Source organism: Crinia signifera, chromosome 19 (genome assembly GCF_055691185.1).
Source record: "Crinia signifera chromosome 19, ASM5569118v1, whole genome shotgun sequence".
In the NCBI taxonomy this organism is placed as follows: domain Eukaryota; kingdom Metazoa; phylum Chordata; class Amphibia; order Anura; family Myobatrachidae; genus Crinia; species Crinia signifera.
Window position 1 is genome coordinate 15,403,103 of NC_139226.1, and position 18,957 is coordinate 15,422,059.

Sequence of the window (18,957 nt, forward strand, 5' to 3'; positions counted from 1 at the left end):
TGATGGGATTTTCACTACAGTGTCACGGTCACAGTGTCACCATAGCGGGATTCCCAATTGGGCTCCAGGTGGTCTTTTATGGACCCTTTACAATCCCATAGGTCTCTTCTCCTTGAGCCTATGGTCATAGGCGAATCTAGGGGGTGGTCCGGGGGTGCACAGGACCACCCATTAGCCCATTTTGTAGCTGAAGGATGGGGCTTTCCAACAAGCCCAGCCCCGTGTCTCTAGCCCCCTGGGAACCGGAGATATACGGCCAGGCAAAGTTGGAACGTTTTCCCTATAGGATAACATGGGATCCGCTAATTCCAACCCCCACCCAGTTCAACGGCTGCCAGTTCCCCCTTCGGCATCACTGAAGCTCGAGGTTGATCTCAGACGAACCCAAATTGCTGGGCCTTCAATCTGATACCAGGCAGGATCCATATGGGTTAATTGGTTCCAGGGATATTGAGGTTAAACCGTTTTTTTTTTTTCATTTCTTAAATGTAATTTCATGACTGTTTATGTTCTTTGAGGGCAGATTTCTCTGGAACCAAACAGCCCAGTTTCACGGGACCAAAATTATTCAAAGCCAACTCAAAAGTTCTTCTTCATGTAAATGGGTCAGTTGGTTTCCGAAGATATAGCTGGTTGGTTAAAGGTGGGTAGGGAGAGGGGAGTGGTTGTCTCTCCCCTTCACACCAGAAAATGCAGGGACTAGGCTGGTGTAAGGGGTCAGCCTGGGAATGTCCCTGCATGATCCTGGGACCATATTCCCGGGTAAATCCCTGCATTTTCTGTTGTGAAAGGGGTATTATTTCAAACAGCCGTGACCTGCAGTGCTCTGAATACAGCCGGGCAGCCCCCTGCTCTCTGCCCAGCTGTCAATGACTGTCACCCCTGCAGCTTCCGCTCCAATTCTTCTTGCCGCTTTCACCTCAGCCCGCCCCCCTTTTAATCATGTGGTGCCAGCGCCCGGCGTGCTCCCCCGACGTCACGCACAACAACAGTGCGCACAATATTTAAAATGTCCACTCGGCTAGAGGGGACACCAGGAGGGGAGTGGGAGCGTGCTCTGCGCTGCGCTCTGCTCCTCTCCCCATAGAAGAAGCTGCACCGCTCTCCATCTCTCCCTGTAGCAGCAGCGAAGGCTCATATAAAGATTTACAGTAAGTGGCACTTTTGGGGGCATTGCTTAAGGGACGCTACAAGTGGCAGTATGTGGGGGCATTACGCATAATGTGTCGCTTAATGTGTAAGGGGCATTACAGTGTGCAGCATCATGTGTAAGTGGCATTATGTGTGCAGCATCATGTGTAAGGGGCATTATGTGTGCAGCATCATGTGTAAGGGACACTGGAGGTTATTCTGATCGGTGCGGCCAAACGTGCGTACGTTCCATATTAGCGTACGCTCTCCGTACGCGGCCGTTGAGGTTATGTCCACCCACAAATCAGCCGCATACGTACGGCCAGAAACAACGTCGAAGGGGAGTGGCGTACAATTGAGCGTACGCCAACGTACACGGACGGATCAGCCCTTAGACTCCGACAACTGGCGTACAACAGAGCGTACGCCACCGTTTACGGACGTCTCTCGTCCGTCTTCCCGCCGACTTCTTGCGGAAATCTGAGCGTACGCCAGCTTGCACGGACGGGTCGCTATTGTTTTCAATGGAAAACTCAGCTTATGTCACCGCTCGTGAGAGTGAGCGTACGTCCGTGTACGCTGGCATACCCTTCACATGTATGGACCTGCAAATCTTGCCTTTCAACTATAATTCAGACAATTAATTAATTATTCTAATTGTTATTCAATTATTGTTTTCTATTAACTCAATTGTCTACCTTAATAAAGATAAATAGTGGGCATGGGCTTAAAACATTGCTGAAACATCCTTTGTAGGTGTTAGATGTGGTTTATGTTATTGTATCATAAATACAAAACCTATGTTTGTATTAGAGTGAACACGTTGACACATGTCGACTTGTGTAGATTGAGTGTGCTACTGTGTAAAGTCTAGGAAAGCATGTAGTGAATGTGTATAACTGTTTAACAAATACCTACCTTAGCATATATAAGCAGGTCTTAAAAAGATTCTTACCTTAAATTAAACAAACCTTTAAATGTAGAGAAGTATAGAAAGATAAGCTTCCAATGTGTTTGAGTGCTGTGTGTGGCTTGCAGGTAGTGAAATCATGGTTTGGACTTAATAGACTGCAGCATTGCTTATTACATTCAGGTGTATGTGTTTGAGTAGCAATCAGCGTTAATTAGCAAACCCAGGCGCACGCAGGCATGCGGTATCTGTAGGGGTGGTCTGAGCTGGCGGTTGGCGGGCGCCTGTTTTGTGTCCGAAATGAACGGTGCTTTAGCCGATCGTGCGGTAGTAGCACCGTTCATTTTTGGTGCACACCCCCGTGTACGCCCATATTTACGCCCATTTTCCCTCATTATTTCGGCCGCTCCCCTCATCACGCCCCTATGCCGCCCCCAATGCCCGTACTCTCGCGTACAGGTTTTTTCGCACGTAGAGACCCGTCCGTAAGCGTTGTGGAGTGTTCGCGGCTGCGCATTGGAGATGGTACGCATGCGCAGATCATTAAAAACCCCGGAACGTACGCGTACGGCCCGGCCGCACCAACCAGAATAAGGCCCACTATGTGTGCAGCATCATGTGTAATGGGTACTATGGTGTGCAGCATCATGTGTAATGGATACTATGGTGTGTGGCATCATGTGTAATGGGTACTATGGTGTGCGGCATCATGTGTAATGGGTACTATGGTGTGCGGCATCATGTGTAATGGGTACTATGGTGTGCGGTATCATGTGTAATGGGTACTATGGTGTGCGGCATCATGTGTAATGGGTACTATGGTGTGCGGCATCATGTGTAATGGGTACTATGGTGTGCGGCATCATGTGTAATGGGTACTATGGTGCCATCAAGCAAGAACCCCCTAGCAATGAGCACGTAGGTAAGCAACACTTATGTGGCAAATATGTAATGGGCATTACGGTTTGTTATATAGTATGTAATGGGCATCATGATGTGTGGCTTTATGTGTAATGGGCATTACGGCGTGTGGCTTTATGTGTAATGGGTATTACGGAGTTTGCTAAAATGTGTAATGGGCATTACTGTGTATGGTCTAAAGTGTAATACCACACCCCTTGTTATGATGCCACGCCTCCTTCCCATGAGGCCACGCCCCCTTTTTGCGGCGCGGCTACGCCGCGCAAAGTTCCCCGCTATTGTGTCTAGATCTGGGACCACCCATTACCATAATTCTAGATTCGCCTATGCCTATGGTCTACCTTAATGAGTCCATCACTGAGGGAGACCGTAGGCTCCAGGAGAAGAGACCAACGGGATTGTAAAGCGGTCCCTAAAAGACCACCTGAACCCCAATTGGAAATCCCCCTATGGTGACACTGTAGTGAAAATTTCTCATCCATTGGTGTACCAAACACCAATTATGCCCACAATATCCATACCCACTCCACCTATAGATTTGTTTCGCAACCCACCCCCATCCAAACAATTATCAGTTTGTATCATAATTTATTTTTTAATCCTACTTTCATTTCTTGATTGTACTTCTATGTACACTCATTTATTTCACGATTTATTGAGTAAATTGTTCACTATAACGTGACAACTCTTCATCTCAGTCTTATTCTTCAACTTCTTACACTCATAACATTCAAACAAATAAATACATGCAGCGCTCATGCCCATCGACCAAACATTATCTATGAACCAAAAGAGTCTGGGAAACCCTTAAGGCAGAGAAGTGCCTAACATCCAACTGACTAACAGGGTGAGTGCAGTGTACCCACTTTGTATTGATCAAGGGTGCATTGGCCAGGACAAAGATTTCTCAGTGCAACTGGCCGGGGAGCGCAGAGACGGATATGGGGAAAAAAGCAAAAAACTTACATTAGGTACAATTTTTATTTGCCGGTACAGACTGTTAAATAAATGGCAAATTATTTTTTTATGTGTTTGTGTGTGTTGTAGTGTATGTGGTTGTGTGTGTTGTGTTGTATGTTACTGTCCAATGCGTAAGTGTGTGAGGTGTGCCATGTATATACAGTATGTGTATGTGTGTTTTGTACCTTTGTGTATCTGTGCAATGTTTGTGTGTGTGTTCTGTGTATTGTACTGTATTTGGGTGCGTGTTGTAGTGAATGTGGGTGTATGTTGTACCGTGAGTGGTGTGTTATGTGTGTGTTGTGTTATGTGTATCTGCCGAATGTGAGGTGCGCTACATATATATATGTGTGTGTAGTGTGCTGTGCATATCCTGACAATGCTTAAGTGTGTGTGTTCAGTGTGTTTCTGTAACTGCACAATGTTTAAGTGTGTGTGTTCTGTGTGTTTGTTGTACTGTATTTGGGTGTGTGTTGTAGTGAATATGGGTTTGTGTTGTACTGCATGTGGTGTGTTATGTGTGTGTTTTGTTGTGTGTATCTGTCCAATATGTAAGTGTGTGAAGTGCGCTACGTATATATTAGAGATGAGCGAGGGTCCGATTCTCATTGCCAACGGTGTCCATGTCGACTATGTCGACATTCGGATAAAAAAGTGAAAAACCCATGTCAACCTTATGACCAGCTTACATTAGGTACAATTTTTATTTGCCGGTACAGACTGTTAAATAAATGGCAAATTATTTTTTTATGTGTTTGTGTGTGTTGTAGTGTATGTGGTTGTGTGTGTTGTGTTGTATGTTACTGTCCAATGCGTAAGTGTGTGAGGTGTGCCATGTATATACAGTATGTGTATGTGTGTTTTGTACCTTTGTGTATCTGTGCAATGTTTGTGTGTGTGTTCTGTGTATTGTACTGTATTTGGGTGCGTGTTGTAGTGAATGTGGGTGTATGTTGTACTGTGAGTGGTGTGTTATGTGTGTGTTGTGTTATGTGTATCTGCCGAATGTGAGGTGCGCTACATATATATATGTGTGTGTAGTGTGCTGTGCATATCCTGACAATGCTTAAGTGTGTGTGTTCAGTGTGTTTCTGTAACTGCACAATGTTTAAGTGTGTGTGTTCTGTGTGTTTGTTGTACTGTATTTGGGTGTGTGTTGTAGTGAATATGGGTTTGTGTTGTACTGCATGTGGTGTGTTATGTGTGTGTTTTGTTGTGTGTATCTGTCCAATATGTAAGTGTGTGAAGTGCGCTACGTATATATTAGAGATGAGCGGATCCGGATCGCCGGTATCCGTCAGATCCGAATATGGTGATCCGAGTCAGGATCCGAGTCGGCTCGGGGGTTCCCGTCTGAATTCCGGACCGAAAAAGAGGCAAAACGTCATCATCGCGCTGTCGGATTCTCGCGGGATCTGGATTCTATATAAGACGCACGCGCGCCCTGCCATCTTTACTCCAGCATAGGAGAGGGAAGAGGGTGGTTGTGCTCTGTGCTGTGCTATAATAATAATATATTATTTTTCTGCTGCTCACTCGATTAGAGTCCAGTGTACAGGGGCTGCAGTGGCCAGTGTACAAGGTGCTGTACAGGGGCTGTGTTCAGTGTGACAGGGCTTGTGTCCAGTGTGACAGGGCCTGTGTACAGTGTGACAGGGTCTGTGTCCAGTTTACAGGGTTTGTGTCCAGTGTACAGGGGTTGTGTCCAGTGTACAGGGGCTGTGTCCAGTGTACAGGGGCTGTGTACAGGGGCTGTGTCCAGGGTACAGGGGTTGTGTCCAGTGTACAGGGGCTGTGTACAGGGGTTGTGTCCAGTGTACAGGGGCTGTGTACAGGGGTTGTGTCCAGTGTACAGGGGCTGTGTCCAGTGTACAGGGGCTGTGTACAGGGGTTGTGTCCAGTGTACAGGGGCTGTGTACAGGGGTTGTGTCCAGTGTACAGGGGCTGTGTCCAGTGTACAGGGGCTGTGTTCAGTGGGGAAGCGGTCATCTATTAGAATGAACTTAGGTCTACAGTCATTAGGTCGACCCCACTAGGTCGACTGGCAGGAAGGTCGACCTGACTTAAGGTCGACATGAGCCAAGGTCAACATGACTTAAGGTCGATTTTGCATAAAGGTCGACATGAGGAAGGTCGACTGGTCATAAGGTCGACATGGGGTTTTTCACTGTTTTTTGAGCCGACATGTGCCGACAGGAGGTATTTTATGCCCTACCATCCACTAGGGCGTGGAGGAGGTTATTAAAGCTGTGGCAAGCGAAGCGAGCCACCGTGCCCGAAGCATTGCGAGCGAAGCGAGCGATGCGAGGGTCCGATTCTCATTGCCAACGGTGTCCATGTCGACTATGTCGACATTCGGATAAAAAAGTGAAAAACCCATGTCAACCTTATGACCAGTCGACCTTTCTCATGTCGACCTTTATGCAAATTTGACCTTAAGTCATGTCGACCTTGGCCCATGTCGACCTTAAATCAGGTCGACCTTCCTGCCAGTTGACCTAGTGGGGTCGACCTAATGACTGTAGACCTAAGTTCATTCTGACAGATGTACCGATTCCGTTCAGTGTACAGGGGCTGTGTACAGGGGCTGTGTCCAGTGTACAGGGGCTGTGTACAGGGGCTGTGTCCAGTGTACAGGGGCTGTGTACCGGGGCTGTGTCCAGTGTACAGGGGCTGTGTCCAGTGTACAGGGGCTGTGTCCAGTGTACAGGGGCTGTGTACAGGGGTTGTGTCCAGTGTCCAGGGGCTGTGTCCAGGGACAGTGTCCAGTGTGACGGCTGTGTCCAGTGTACAGGAGCTGTGTCAAGAGGCTGTGTCCATTGTCCAGGGGCTGTGTCCAGGGGCTGTGTCCAGGGTGAAGGGCTGTGTCCAGTGTCCATGGGCGCAGTGTCCAGTGTCCAGGGGCTGTGTCCAGGGGCAGTGTCCAAGGGGCTGTGTCCAGTGTAAAGTAAGAAAAATAAATAAAAGTGATAAATAAAATAAAAACACATTTTTGGAGGATGATGGAGGAGGAAATAGTGGGAGTGCTGAAGCTGCTACCACCAGTCATGACAAGGCCAATACCTCTTTGTATTTTTTGCTCTTTGGAGCATTTCTCTTTTTTTGGGGTAGTTTATTAAACTGCCACCCTGTCTGCCCCTGGAGTGCCGCTCTGCTTCCAAGATGTGCCAGGTTGGAAGTGTAAGGTCCACATGTATGTGATGCCCACTGCTGTCGCTTAGCTCAGTCATCCAGCTACCTCGGGATAACCTTATGGCCCAACTACAGTAAATGAAAACAATTTTGTGAGCTGTGAAGTGATCAAAATTGACTAGAAATGAGTGGAAACTAATGTTATTGAGGCTAATAATACTTTAGGGGCAACAACAGGCCCAAATTCTGTTATTTTAGCAAATTTTTTTGCATTTTCCCCCCCCAAAAATCCAGATCCAAAACCAAAACCCGCAAGGGTGGTTTTGCCAAAACCAATCCAGATCCAAAACACGAAGGGAGATCCAGATCCAAAACCAAAACCCGAAAAAGTGGCCGCCGCACATCTCTAGTATATATATGTGTGTTGTATGCTATGTGTGCATATGTGGTGTACTGTGTGTGTGTGTGTGTGTGTGTGTACAACGTGTACGTGTGTGATGTGTGGTCTATGTATATCCTCAATTATTCCTAATTGGTTAAAGCCTTCACCATAATGTTAGAATGTGTCATTCATACTCAATGACAGCAATGAAATCAGGTGTGGAGTTGTTCCTTTATCTTCGGTTTCCCAGATCATCGATCTTTTTTCCAGATCATCAATTAAGGCAAAGTAAACCTTGGTATTTTTTACATTTCTAAGTGAAATTTCCAAAAAAAACGGCTTCGAGGTGCACACCACCGGGTCCAGAGGTATCTTGTTGCTGAATTTGGTGGCTCTGAGTGCCACGGTGTGCCCGCAATGCAATAGACACGCACACACACACGCACACACACACACACACACACACTCTTCAACTTATTATATAGACTAGCTGACCCGCCTGGCGTTGCCCGGGAAAACCTTGGGGTTTTTTTTTCTCCAAAATTGCTGAAAAATGTCATCTTACAGTATGCTGTGCCAAAGACCTAAGATTGTAATTTGTTGTAGATTCCACCTTAATGTTAGAATGTGTTTGCATTGCACTCAATGATGGGAATGAATTTAGGTGTGGTGTTGTTGTTTGAAACACAACGCTCCTGAGTTGATAACTTGTATGTGTTGATGAATTATACATCCACTTCTGAGATTTAGCACCCATGACATACCCTCCAACATCTGAGGGTCAGAAATTGGTCCAAAATCAGAAAGGGACGTGGCCACACACCTCCATTTCTATACTTTCAATGGTACAGTTTCTAGAATGTGTAAATACAGGCGCTGAGTGCGTGGAGACCGTGGTGGGCGTTACTTACAGCGCCATAATTAATTAAAAATTCACTGCTCCCTGCCACTCCCGCTCCCCTCACCAATCCTGCCTGCAGCAGTCTCTGAGGTCTGGAGATCTGTAAAGCACATGCACCAGGCATCTCTACTAGTGGGGCAGCCCCTGAGTGTGGGAGCAGGTCTGTGGGCCTGGCCACTTGACGTCATAATGCGACGCAGGCTACCCGCACCACTGCAATGCACCACTGGGAACAGGTGCAATGGGTCAAATTCTTCCCTACACCCGCCGGGCCAATCCACCGATACAGCCATCGCAATCATCAATGGGAGCATTGATGAGGTTTGGAGTGTAAGAAGTTGAAGAATAAGACTAAGAAAAAGATTTTCCATGTTAAAGTGTACAATAAATCGTGAAAAAATATAAGTGTACATAAAAGTACAATCAAGAAATGAAAGTAGGATTAAAAAATAAGTTCTGATTCAAACTGATAATTGTTTGGATGGAGGTGGGTTGCGAAACAAATCTATAGGTGGATGGGGTATGGATATTGTGGGCATAATTGGTGTTTGGTACACCTACAGGGGGTCCTCAATTGATGGGATTTTACTACAGTGTTGTGTACTATGTGTGCGTATGTGGTGTACTGTGTGTGTGCGCGTGTACAATGTGTACGTTTGTGTGTGATGTGTGGTCTATGTATATCCTCAATTATTCCTAATTGTTTAAAGTCTCCACCATAATGTTAGAATGTGTCATTTATACTGAATGACAGCAATGAAAGCAGGTGTGAAGTTGTTCCTTCGCAACGGTTTCCCAGATCGTCAATCTTTTCCCAGATCATCAATGAAGGCAAATTAAAACTTGGTGTTTTTTACATTTCTAAGTGAAATTTCCCAAAAACGGCTTCGAGGTGCACACCACCGGGTCCAGAGGTATCTTGTTGCTGAATTTGGTTACTCTGAGTGCCACGGTGTGTCCGCAATGCAACGGACACGCACACACACACACGCACGCACGCACACACACCCTTTAATTTATTATATAGATATGCCCGATATAACAGGCTATATCATACCTTCCAACACATACTTGCCGACTTTTGCTGGCTGCCTTCCGGGAGAGGGCAGCCAGCTCTGTTATACAGGGGGGCGGGGCTATCACCGGGAGGTAAAAAGAGGGAGATTGGGGGTGGAGCCACAGACGGGCTTTCCTGTTGGGGGGCGTGCCTACAGTGATCGCGACATTTTAGCCACGTCCCCCGCCGTGCAATGCCGGTATTTCAGGCATTGCACGGCGGGGGGCGGGTTTAAAATGACGCGGAGGATTGGGGTTAATGCGGGAGGGTTGCCCCCCTTTCCGGGGGGGCCGGGAGGGATACCCGATTTCCGGGACCCTCCCGACCATTCCGGGAGGGTAGGCAACCCTGTTCCAACATGACCCTCTCCAGGAGGGACACAATGCTCTGCTCCTGGACTTTCCTCTTAATTTATGATTACCTCCATCTGTCTTGAACAGGTTAATTGATAAGAAAGGTACTACAAAACAGGTGATGGCAATCATAGATTACCAGGAAAGTCCAGGAGCAGAGCATTGTGTCCCTCCTGGAGGGGGTCATGTTGGGAGGTATGCTATATTGGCACTCACCTATTCAATGCTGCCGGTAACGACAGCATTGAAGGGTGTCAGATCCGACTTTCTTTAAAGTCGGATCTGTTTTGTCGGAAACGCATGCGGATTGTCGGATTCACGGCAATTTCCACAATCCCAGGCTGTTTTCCCTGATCACTGACTTTTCGGCACTCGACAGCCGCAACACTGAATTCCAACTGTCAAGTTATGGTCAGATGTAATATATATATCTCATGAAATGGAAGTGAACAAAAAATAAATAAATAAAACACATTGATTATTTGATCATGGAGTGCACTTTAATCAGGGCGAGAACCAGGGCCGTATTATCCCACAGCCAGGCCTGTAGGTCCTCCAGCTGTTGTGAAACTACACATCCCAGCATGCCATGCCACAGTTTTAGAATTGCCTAATAGCAATACAGAGGCAGGGCATGCTGGGATGTGTAGTTTCACAACAGCTGGAGAGCCCCAGGTTGACCAGACGTTCCCTAGGCTGTCAGGTATTTCAGGCCCCCTCTGGCACTTTACTCTTTCACTCCACTACAGCTGACGTTTGGAAGCCGAGCTTAATTTATTCTGTCACTTACACTTTCAGGAGTCACACAGACACCGGGACACAAATAAAATAAATTCTGCTACTCTGTATTCTCACAGCGCAATAGTTGCAGCATTGTTTTCTGTTTGGAAATAGTGCTAGTGCCCCATTGTCTAAAATCAACCTCAGCTGCCTACGAGTGTGCCTCACTATGGAGCAGGGTGCAAAGTGCCTTTACACATTACTGACAGGCCCCTGATACCTGCCGGCCCCTAGACTTCAGCCTAGTCAGCCAGTAATGGCTAATGGATAATACTTACTTGTAGCTTCCTTTTAGGAGCTTTCATAGCCTAAAACGTCTGATAACAGAGAACAGCAGCTTGCAGTGAGGTGGAACATTGTGTCTTATGCTGTGTACACACGGTGCAATATGATTGCTGGTGATATATTGCTAGCAATATATCACCAGCAATCATATTGCTCAGTGTCTCCTTTTCATCAGCGATGAAAAGGAGACACTGCTACAGGGGGGTACAGAGACGAGACAGAGACGAAGGCAGGAGGGAGGGAGAAGCGGCACGGGGCGGGGGGCAGCTTGCATGGTATGGATCCGCCTTCCCCGTGACGTATGCTGGGGGCGGGGTGTATCGGGTACACACTGCCGCCGGGGTTATTATTATGTTACAGTCAGCCTCCAAATATTCCCTTTCAAGCTTAATTGTGACAATTACTTAATTTGTCCTAATTAAGCTCATGATTGTAACTAAATTGTCTACCTTAATAAACACCCTAGTGAAACAACATCTCATCCCTATTTTAATATATATATTTTGTCTGTTCTAATCTGACATTTTAACCCCTTCCTGACGCAGCATGTTTTTGCCTTCCTGACAGAGCCCTTTTTTTCAAATCTGACATGTATCACTTAAGTGGGGATAACTTTTTTTTGCTTTTACTTATCCCAGTGATTTTGAGATTTTTTTCTCGTGACACATTGTACTTCAAGTTAGTGGTCAATTTGGGTCGATACAGTCTGTGGTTTTTTGTGAAAAATACCAAAATGTCGTAAAAAAATGGAAAATTTAGCAATTTTCAAAATGTTAAATTTTCTGCTTGTGAGACAAATAATCATACCACTCAAAATAGTTAATAACTAACATAGACCATATGTCTACTTTATGTTTCCATCATTATTTCAACATCCTTTTATTTTTTTTGGACACTAGGAGGCTTAAAATATGAATAGCAAATTCTCAAATTTTCAAGAAAATTTCAAACACTGATTTTTTTAAGGACCAGTTCAGTTCTGATGTGACTTTGAGGGACTTGTATGTGAGACACCCCCATAAATGATGCCATTTCAAAAACTGCACCCCTCACAGTATTCAAAACAGCATTTTGGAAGTTTGTTAACCCTTTAGGTGTTTCACAGGAATTAAAACAAAGTGTAGGTGAAATTTCAAAATTTCATTTTTTTTGCAGATTTGCAATTTGAATACATTTTTCTAAGGAACACAGTAGATTTTACTAGAGAAATGTGACTAAAAATTGATTCCCCCAATTCTTTTGTTTTCATAAATATCCTATATGTGGCCCTAGTGTGCACGTTGACCAAACCACAGGCTTCATAATAGAAGGAGCACCTACTTGATTTTGGAGCCTCCTTTTTATGAGATTATTTTTTAGGCACCATGTAGGTTTCTAGGCACCATAAGATGCTAAAAGTTAGGAACCCCCCCACAAGTGACCCCATTTTGCAAACTACACCCCTCAGGGAATTCATCTAGCGGTATAGTGTACATTTCAAACCCCCAGGGGTTTCACCAATTGTGGTACAACTGGGCAGTGAAAATGAAAAATTAATTTTTTTACACAAAAATGCAGTTCTGGCTCCAAATTTTTCATTTTCACAAGGAATGAAGGAGACAAAGCACCCCAAAATCTGTGCCCCAATTTCTTCCGAGTACGGCAATGCCTCACATGTGACCAAAAAATACCATTTGGGTGCATGGCAGGACTCAGAAGGGAAGGAGTGATTTTTGGATTTTGCAGCTCAGATTCTGGTGGAATGTTGGTGGGTGCTATGTCGCATTAGCAAGACCCCCGAAGCACCAATACAGTGGAACCCCCCCACAAGTGACCCCATTTTGCAAACTACACCCCTCAGGGAATTCATCTAGGGGTATAGTGTACATTTGAAACCCCCAGGGGTTTCACCAATTTTGATACAACTGGGCTGTGCAAATGAAAAATTAAATTTTTTACACAAAATGCAGTTCTGGCTCCAAATTTGTCATTTTCACAAGGAATGAAGGAGACAAAGCACCCCAAAATCTGTGCCCCAATTTCTCCCGAGTACGGCAATGCCTCATGTGTGACCAAAAAATGGCAGGACTCAGAAGGGAAGGAGTGATATTTGGATTTTGCAGCACAGATTCTGGTGGAATGTTGGTGGGTGCTATGTCACATTAGCAAGACCCCCGAAGCACCAATACAGTGGAACCCCCCCACAAGTGACCCCATTTTGCAAACTACACCCCTCAGGGAATTCATCTAGGGGTATAGTGTACATTTGAAACCCCCAGGGGTTTCACCAATTTTTATACAACTGGGCTGTGCAAATGAAAAATTAAATTTTTTACACAAAAATGCAGTTCTGGCTCAAAATTTGTCATTTTCACAAGGAATGAAGGAGACAAAGCACCCCAAAATCTGTGCCCCAATTTCTCCCGAGTACGGCAATGCCTCATCTGTGACCAAAAAATGGCAGGACTCAGAAGGGAAGGAGTGATATTTGGATTTTGCAGCACAGATTCTGGTGGAATGTTGGTGGGTGCTATGTCACATTAGCAAGACCCCCGAAGCACCAATACAGTGAAACCCCCCCACAAGTGACCCCATTTTGCAAACTACACCCCTCAGGGAATTCATCTAGGGGTATAGTGTACATTTGAAACCCCCAGGGGTTTCACCAATTTTGATACAACTGGGCTGTGCAAATGAAAAATTAAATTTTTTACACAAAAATGCAGTTCTGGCTCAAAATTTTTCATTTTCATAAGGTATGAAGGAAAAAAAGCACCCCAAAATCTGTGCCCCAATTTCTCCCGAGTATGGCAATGCCTCATATGTGACCAAAAAATACCAGTTGGGTGCATGGCAGGACTCAGAAGGGAAGGAGTGTTTTTTGGATTTTGCAGCTCAGATTCTGGTGGAATGAATGGTGGGTGCTATGTGGCATTAGCAAGACCCCAGGGTATATATATAAAAAAAAACCTGCACCCCCAAAAAGTTGCTGATCAGTTAATTTATACTGATCAGCACAAAAGGGGGGGCAGCAGGGGGGGCAGCAGTCAGTTGCACAGGCAGCACAACCTTTGGTGCAACTGACAGGTATATATATATAAAAAAAAAAAACCAAAAAGTTGCTGATCAGCACAGATATACTGATCAGCACAAAAGGGGTGCAGCAGACACAAAATATAGCACTCTCTATCACTCTCTATCACTCTCTGTCACTCTCTGTCACTATCTGTCACTATCTCTCACGATCTGTGACTCTATGACACTGCAGCAGCAGGACACAGGAAGTCACAAGATCCAGGAAGCATCCAGCTGCTGGCAGCACGCTACCAGCGGTGATCAGCGGTGATCAGGTAAGTATCAGGCAAGGTTCAGGTATGTATAGCACGACAGAGTGGCCGGTGACCTCTCTGCACGCAATTCCAGACCGGAATGGCGTCTGCAGCGCAGTCACCGTTAGTTTAAATCACGCGCCATGGCTAGGGTGACCAACTCATCCCTTTAATCCGGGACACATATTAATTACACAGGTTCTGTGGCTGGCTTTCACCTGGTTTTAAACTGCCACACCTCAAGACTCCATTTCACCTGGTTTTAAACTGCCACAGAACCTGTGTAATTAATATGAGTCCCGGATTAAAGGGATGAGTTGGTCACCCTAGCCATGGCTGTGATTAGTCCGTCGGTCCGACGGACCAATCACAGCCTTGGGGGCAGGAGGGGTGAGGTGTGGTCATCACCGGTGACCCCCTCACACCCGGCGGTGATTGATCCCTGTGTTACCGAGCGTCTGATTCGCGTCTGATTCGCGTCTGATTCGCCGGTAACACAGGAAAACGCTGCGATTGGTTGTTCACATTGAACAGCCAATCGCAGCGATCGCCGACGGGGGGCATGCTGGGACATGTCTGCTGTCAGGGACAGCAGACATCGTCCCTCTGTCACCGCGTCCCTAGACGCGGTGACAGTTTAAAGTCATGACGTATATATACGTCATGTGTCGGGAAGTACATCCCGGCCATGACGTATATATACGTCAAATGTCGGGAAGGGGTTAAACACTATATTGTTTGTGTTACAGTGACTTCTGTGAATTGAGTGTCCTGCTTTTTAAAGTATACAAAAACACTTACTGAATGGGTGTAGATGGTTATAAAATAACTACATTGCCATATATAAGCAGGTCTTAAAATGAATATTACCTAAAATGAAACCAACCTTTACATGTTGAGAAGTGTATAAAGATAAGCTTCCAATGTGTTTGAGGGCTGTGTGTGGCTTGCAGGTAGTGAAATCATGGTTTTCACTTAATAGCCTGCAGCATTGTTTAATACATTCAGGTGTCTGAGTTTGAGTAGTAATCAGCGTTAGTAATCAGCATTAGTTAGCAGCGTCCGCTGTCATGCGGTATCTCTAGGGGTGGTCTGGAGCTATCTTTGGCGTCCGCCTGTTTTTGTGCCAAAATGCACGGCGCGTTCGCCGATCGAGGCGGTTGTGGCACTGTGCATTTTGTGTGCACACCCCCGTGTACACCCATGTTTACTCCCAGTTTTCCTCATTATTCCGGCCACTCCCATAAAAACGCCCCCATGCCGCCCACAATGACCGTGCTCTTGCGGACAGCTTTTTTTCGCACGGAGAGACCCGCCCGTGAGCGGTGTGAGGTTGCCGCACATGCGCATTGCGAAAGATACACATGCGCAGATGAAAAAAAATAGTATACGGTCCCACCATATCAAACAGAATAATTCCCTCAAATCTAACTTTCTCTGCACTTGTTACATCTGCCCCATCTGCAGTGCAGCATGGTTTTGTCCATCTGCAAAATTTGCAGCCTTATGAACAGCTCTGAACCAGACACATTGTCATTAAACATTTGCCATATTAGTTTAGCTTTCCCCATAGCCTGTAAGACTTACCTCCATCCAGGGCCGATGCCACCACTAGGCAGTTCAGGCATTTGCCTTGGGTGCCGGCCACTGGAGGGCGGTACTGACCAGCAGCAGCAGCAGTGCTCCTGCACGAGGAGAGCAGGAAAAAAAGCAAGTGCCAACTACCAGCAGCTATTCCCAGCAGGGAACAGTTGTGCCCACCCCCTGATGCCCCCCCACCCCCCTCTGGAGCCCGCCTGTGGATGTGATCGGCGGGTGGCGCCTGCACACCCCGTGCTGGTCATCGGCAATCTGCGGTTGATTGCCGCCCCCCTCCCCCTGCTGGTCAGAGTTAAGCTGCGGTCAGAGTTGGAGCGCGCTAATCCGTGTTCCCCCTGGAGCACGCTAATCCATGGATGGCGCCCGCTGCCCCCCTCACCGGGTGGTCAGCATCTGCAACAACCACCCCCCCTCCTCCCTCCTCTTTATCTGGTGAGACCTGATGAGAAGCGCTGGAGGGAGAGAGGGCTCCAGCAGCCTCTGAAGAAAGCTGGGGGTGGGAGTCCCCGGCTATGTTGAGGGGGGGAGAAGTGTTTCCTGTGACTGTGGGGGTGGGGTTTGATTGCGATTCAGAAGATTTGCCTAGGGTGCTGAGGTGGCTCGCACCGACACTGCCTCCATCAGCTAATTTACCATATTTGGGGCGGAGCTGGATTACTGGTATTCGTTATATTAATTCTGACACATGCACACACACCACTGCCAGGTGAAGAAGGGAAAGCCATCGTTGTACAAGATAAATGACATAACAGGAAGGACCTAAATATCTTAACACACAAGACACCTGACACAGCTGGTATCCCGATACAGCCAGTGCTGGCGCCACCACTAGGCAGCTTTAGGAATTTGCCTAGGACGCCGGCCAATGGAGGACAGCAGTTTGGAGCCCCCCCCCCCTGGATGGAGGGGGGGGGGGTAGGGTTAAGATGTAGGGAGGCAGAGGGAAGGTAAGTATACTGATCTGACCCCTGCTGGGTGATGCTCCCCCCACCGGAGCATCACCCGTGCACCCCCCACTTTCGTCAGCAGAGAGTATCGGAGCAGCAGGTACACCGGCAGCAGGGGTAAATTTCCAGCATCTCTTTACGTTACCCGACAAAACCCGAACGGTCCCCCCCCTAACCGTGGAGCGCTGCGGCTGACCACAGGTCCCTCCCGTGCCACTGCACACATCACCCGGCACATCCCAACCCACCCCCCCCCCCCGTGGATTGGGTACGGTTCTTGCAGCTCTCTGTACATCAACGGGCAAACCTGCCTGCCCCTCACCCGTGGAGTACCGCGGCCAAACCCAGGTCCCTCCCGCGCTGCAGCCCCCCCCCCATCCATGGATTGGGTGAGCGCCGGGGCATCCACCCTGCCTGGTGCGCTCCAGTGCCTTGCACCAGCCCTGGATACAGCTAATCCCAATCTCTGCCTCCCTAAATCTTAACCCCCCCCCCCTCTACACTAGCCCTCCATGTTAGTGCCTAATCCTAAACTTCCTACCCTGCAGATAAAATATACCCACCCCACAGCCTTACCCCCACGCCACACCCAAACCATAAACCTTAATCCCTGTGGCCTAACCCCAATCCACAGCACAGCATAGCCCTAACCCTAAATCCCCCTCTAGGTGACTTATTCTGAGGGTCTATAGCTGTAATAAGTAAGTTTATAATGGAGTTTATTTTTGCTCTGGTGAAAGTTCAGATTTATATTTAGTTCTGTATCAAATGTCCGGGCACATATTAGCGGATCGGGTGCTGTGATCTTACAGTATGTGATACTTTCCCGCTGTTACTTTGTATCATTAGCACATGTAATAGAGACGGAGACTTCAAACAGACCAAAACCCTGCACTTACAGTTCCTTCTTAGGGCGGGATGTACCAAGAAGCGGGGGTACATTCCTCTGCCCATCGCACCGATGCTCACCGCATATGTGGTGAGCAACGCAAAAGGCAGATCTCCTGATAAGAGCTGCCCTTTGCGATCCCCGTGGTTGCTTGGACTGCTTTGTTTCTAACGGCGAAGTCCAGTTGTGCATGCGCAGAGAAGCTGGCGCTCGTGGGGTGTGCTGGGAGGGATCCACGTCGGATCCCTCACACAGCAGCGCCCATAGGCTTCTATGGGGTGACCCCCTCAGCGAAGCCCCGCCGGGAGGAGCTTTAGTGCATTTCAAAATGCTGTAAAAATGGTTAATGTGTCTATACATTTATTTGGCATGAATTATAACCCACACTTTAAGCTAGCTTATCTAAAAATAACTCACGCTGACACAATAAAGACACGGACACCGTAACAATTAGTTTTAAAGGTCATATGTAAATTTATTAATGTGGTATGACCCTTCTTCGTAAAGGGCTGGCAATAAGGCGCCATGTGATGTCCATCTCTAGTCACATCACAAAATGGCGGCGACTTAAACGTCCCAACTGACTGATATTAAGATGGGAACGACTGAGACGGCCCCATCCGACTAAGGCACAACCTAACGCTGGGAAGTCTCACCACCCCTTCTCTGGCTGGTGTGGACACCGCTGACGGAGTGCCCACCGCGCCCCCCCGCAAAGGCAGGACACCCCGCCGTCTTTCCAAGGGGCAGTGCCTCCCAGCGCCCTCTCATGCCACAAGTGGCCGCTGGACCGTGACGCCCTACCACCTAAGTTGTAATAAAGGTAAATGTACCAATTAATTGACTATAAATTGAAATGCCAAAGGCAAGGGAGGGTGGGTGGGGCTGAAGGAACTTCTGCAAGAGGAAGTACTTCCTGTGAGGACCTGCCTATATACCCCTCTCCTAAGCTCCCGCGCATCCCCTTCCACCATACAGATGGCGGCGGGGCAGGGGATGGCGATGGCGACGCCATCGCCATCCCCTGCAAAGATGAATCCCGCTACATCTGTACTAAGCCTTAAAAAGTGCTAAAAGGGAGAGTGATAAACCACCAACCAATCAGCTCCTACCTGCCATTTTTCAAACACAGCCTGTGACATGTCAGGTAGGAGCTGATTGGCTGGTGGTTTATCACTCTCCATTTTGTCACTTTTTCAAGCTTAGTACATCTGGCCCTTAGAAGCATAGGTGCCGATTTATGTTTTTGCTGGTGGGTGCTCAAGCCAAAAATATAGGGGCGTGGCTTCATGGGAAAGGGGCGTGGCCACACAATAATACGGATTTATATTACGCAGCACAGTTGTCTCCAATATTCAAATTATGGCAACAGTGCCAAATACATAAATGCCCCCACAGTGCC

The 18,957-nt window shown here is 47.2% G+C and overlaps 1 protein-coding gene across 2 annotated transcripts in view; it reads right to left on the reverse strand.

The window, feature by feature from the left end:
- LOC146042173 (phospholipase A2 inhibitor gamma subunit B-like) overlaps window positions 1-18,957 on the reverse strand; it is a 42,368-nt gene that overhangs the window by 18,520 nt on the left and 4,891 nt on the right. The gene's annotated exons all lie outside the window — the stretch shown is intronic.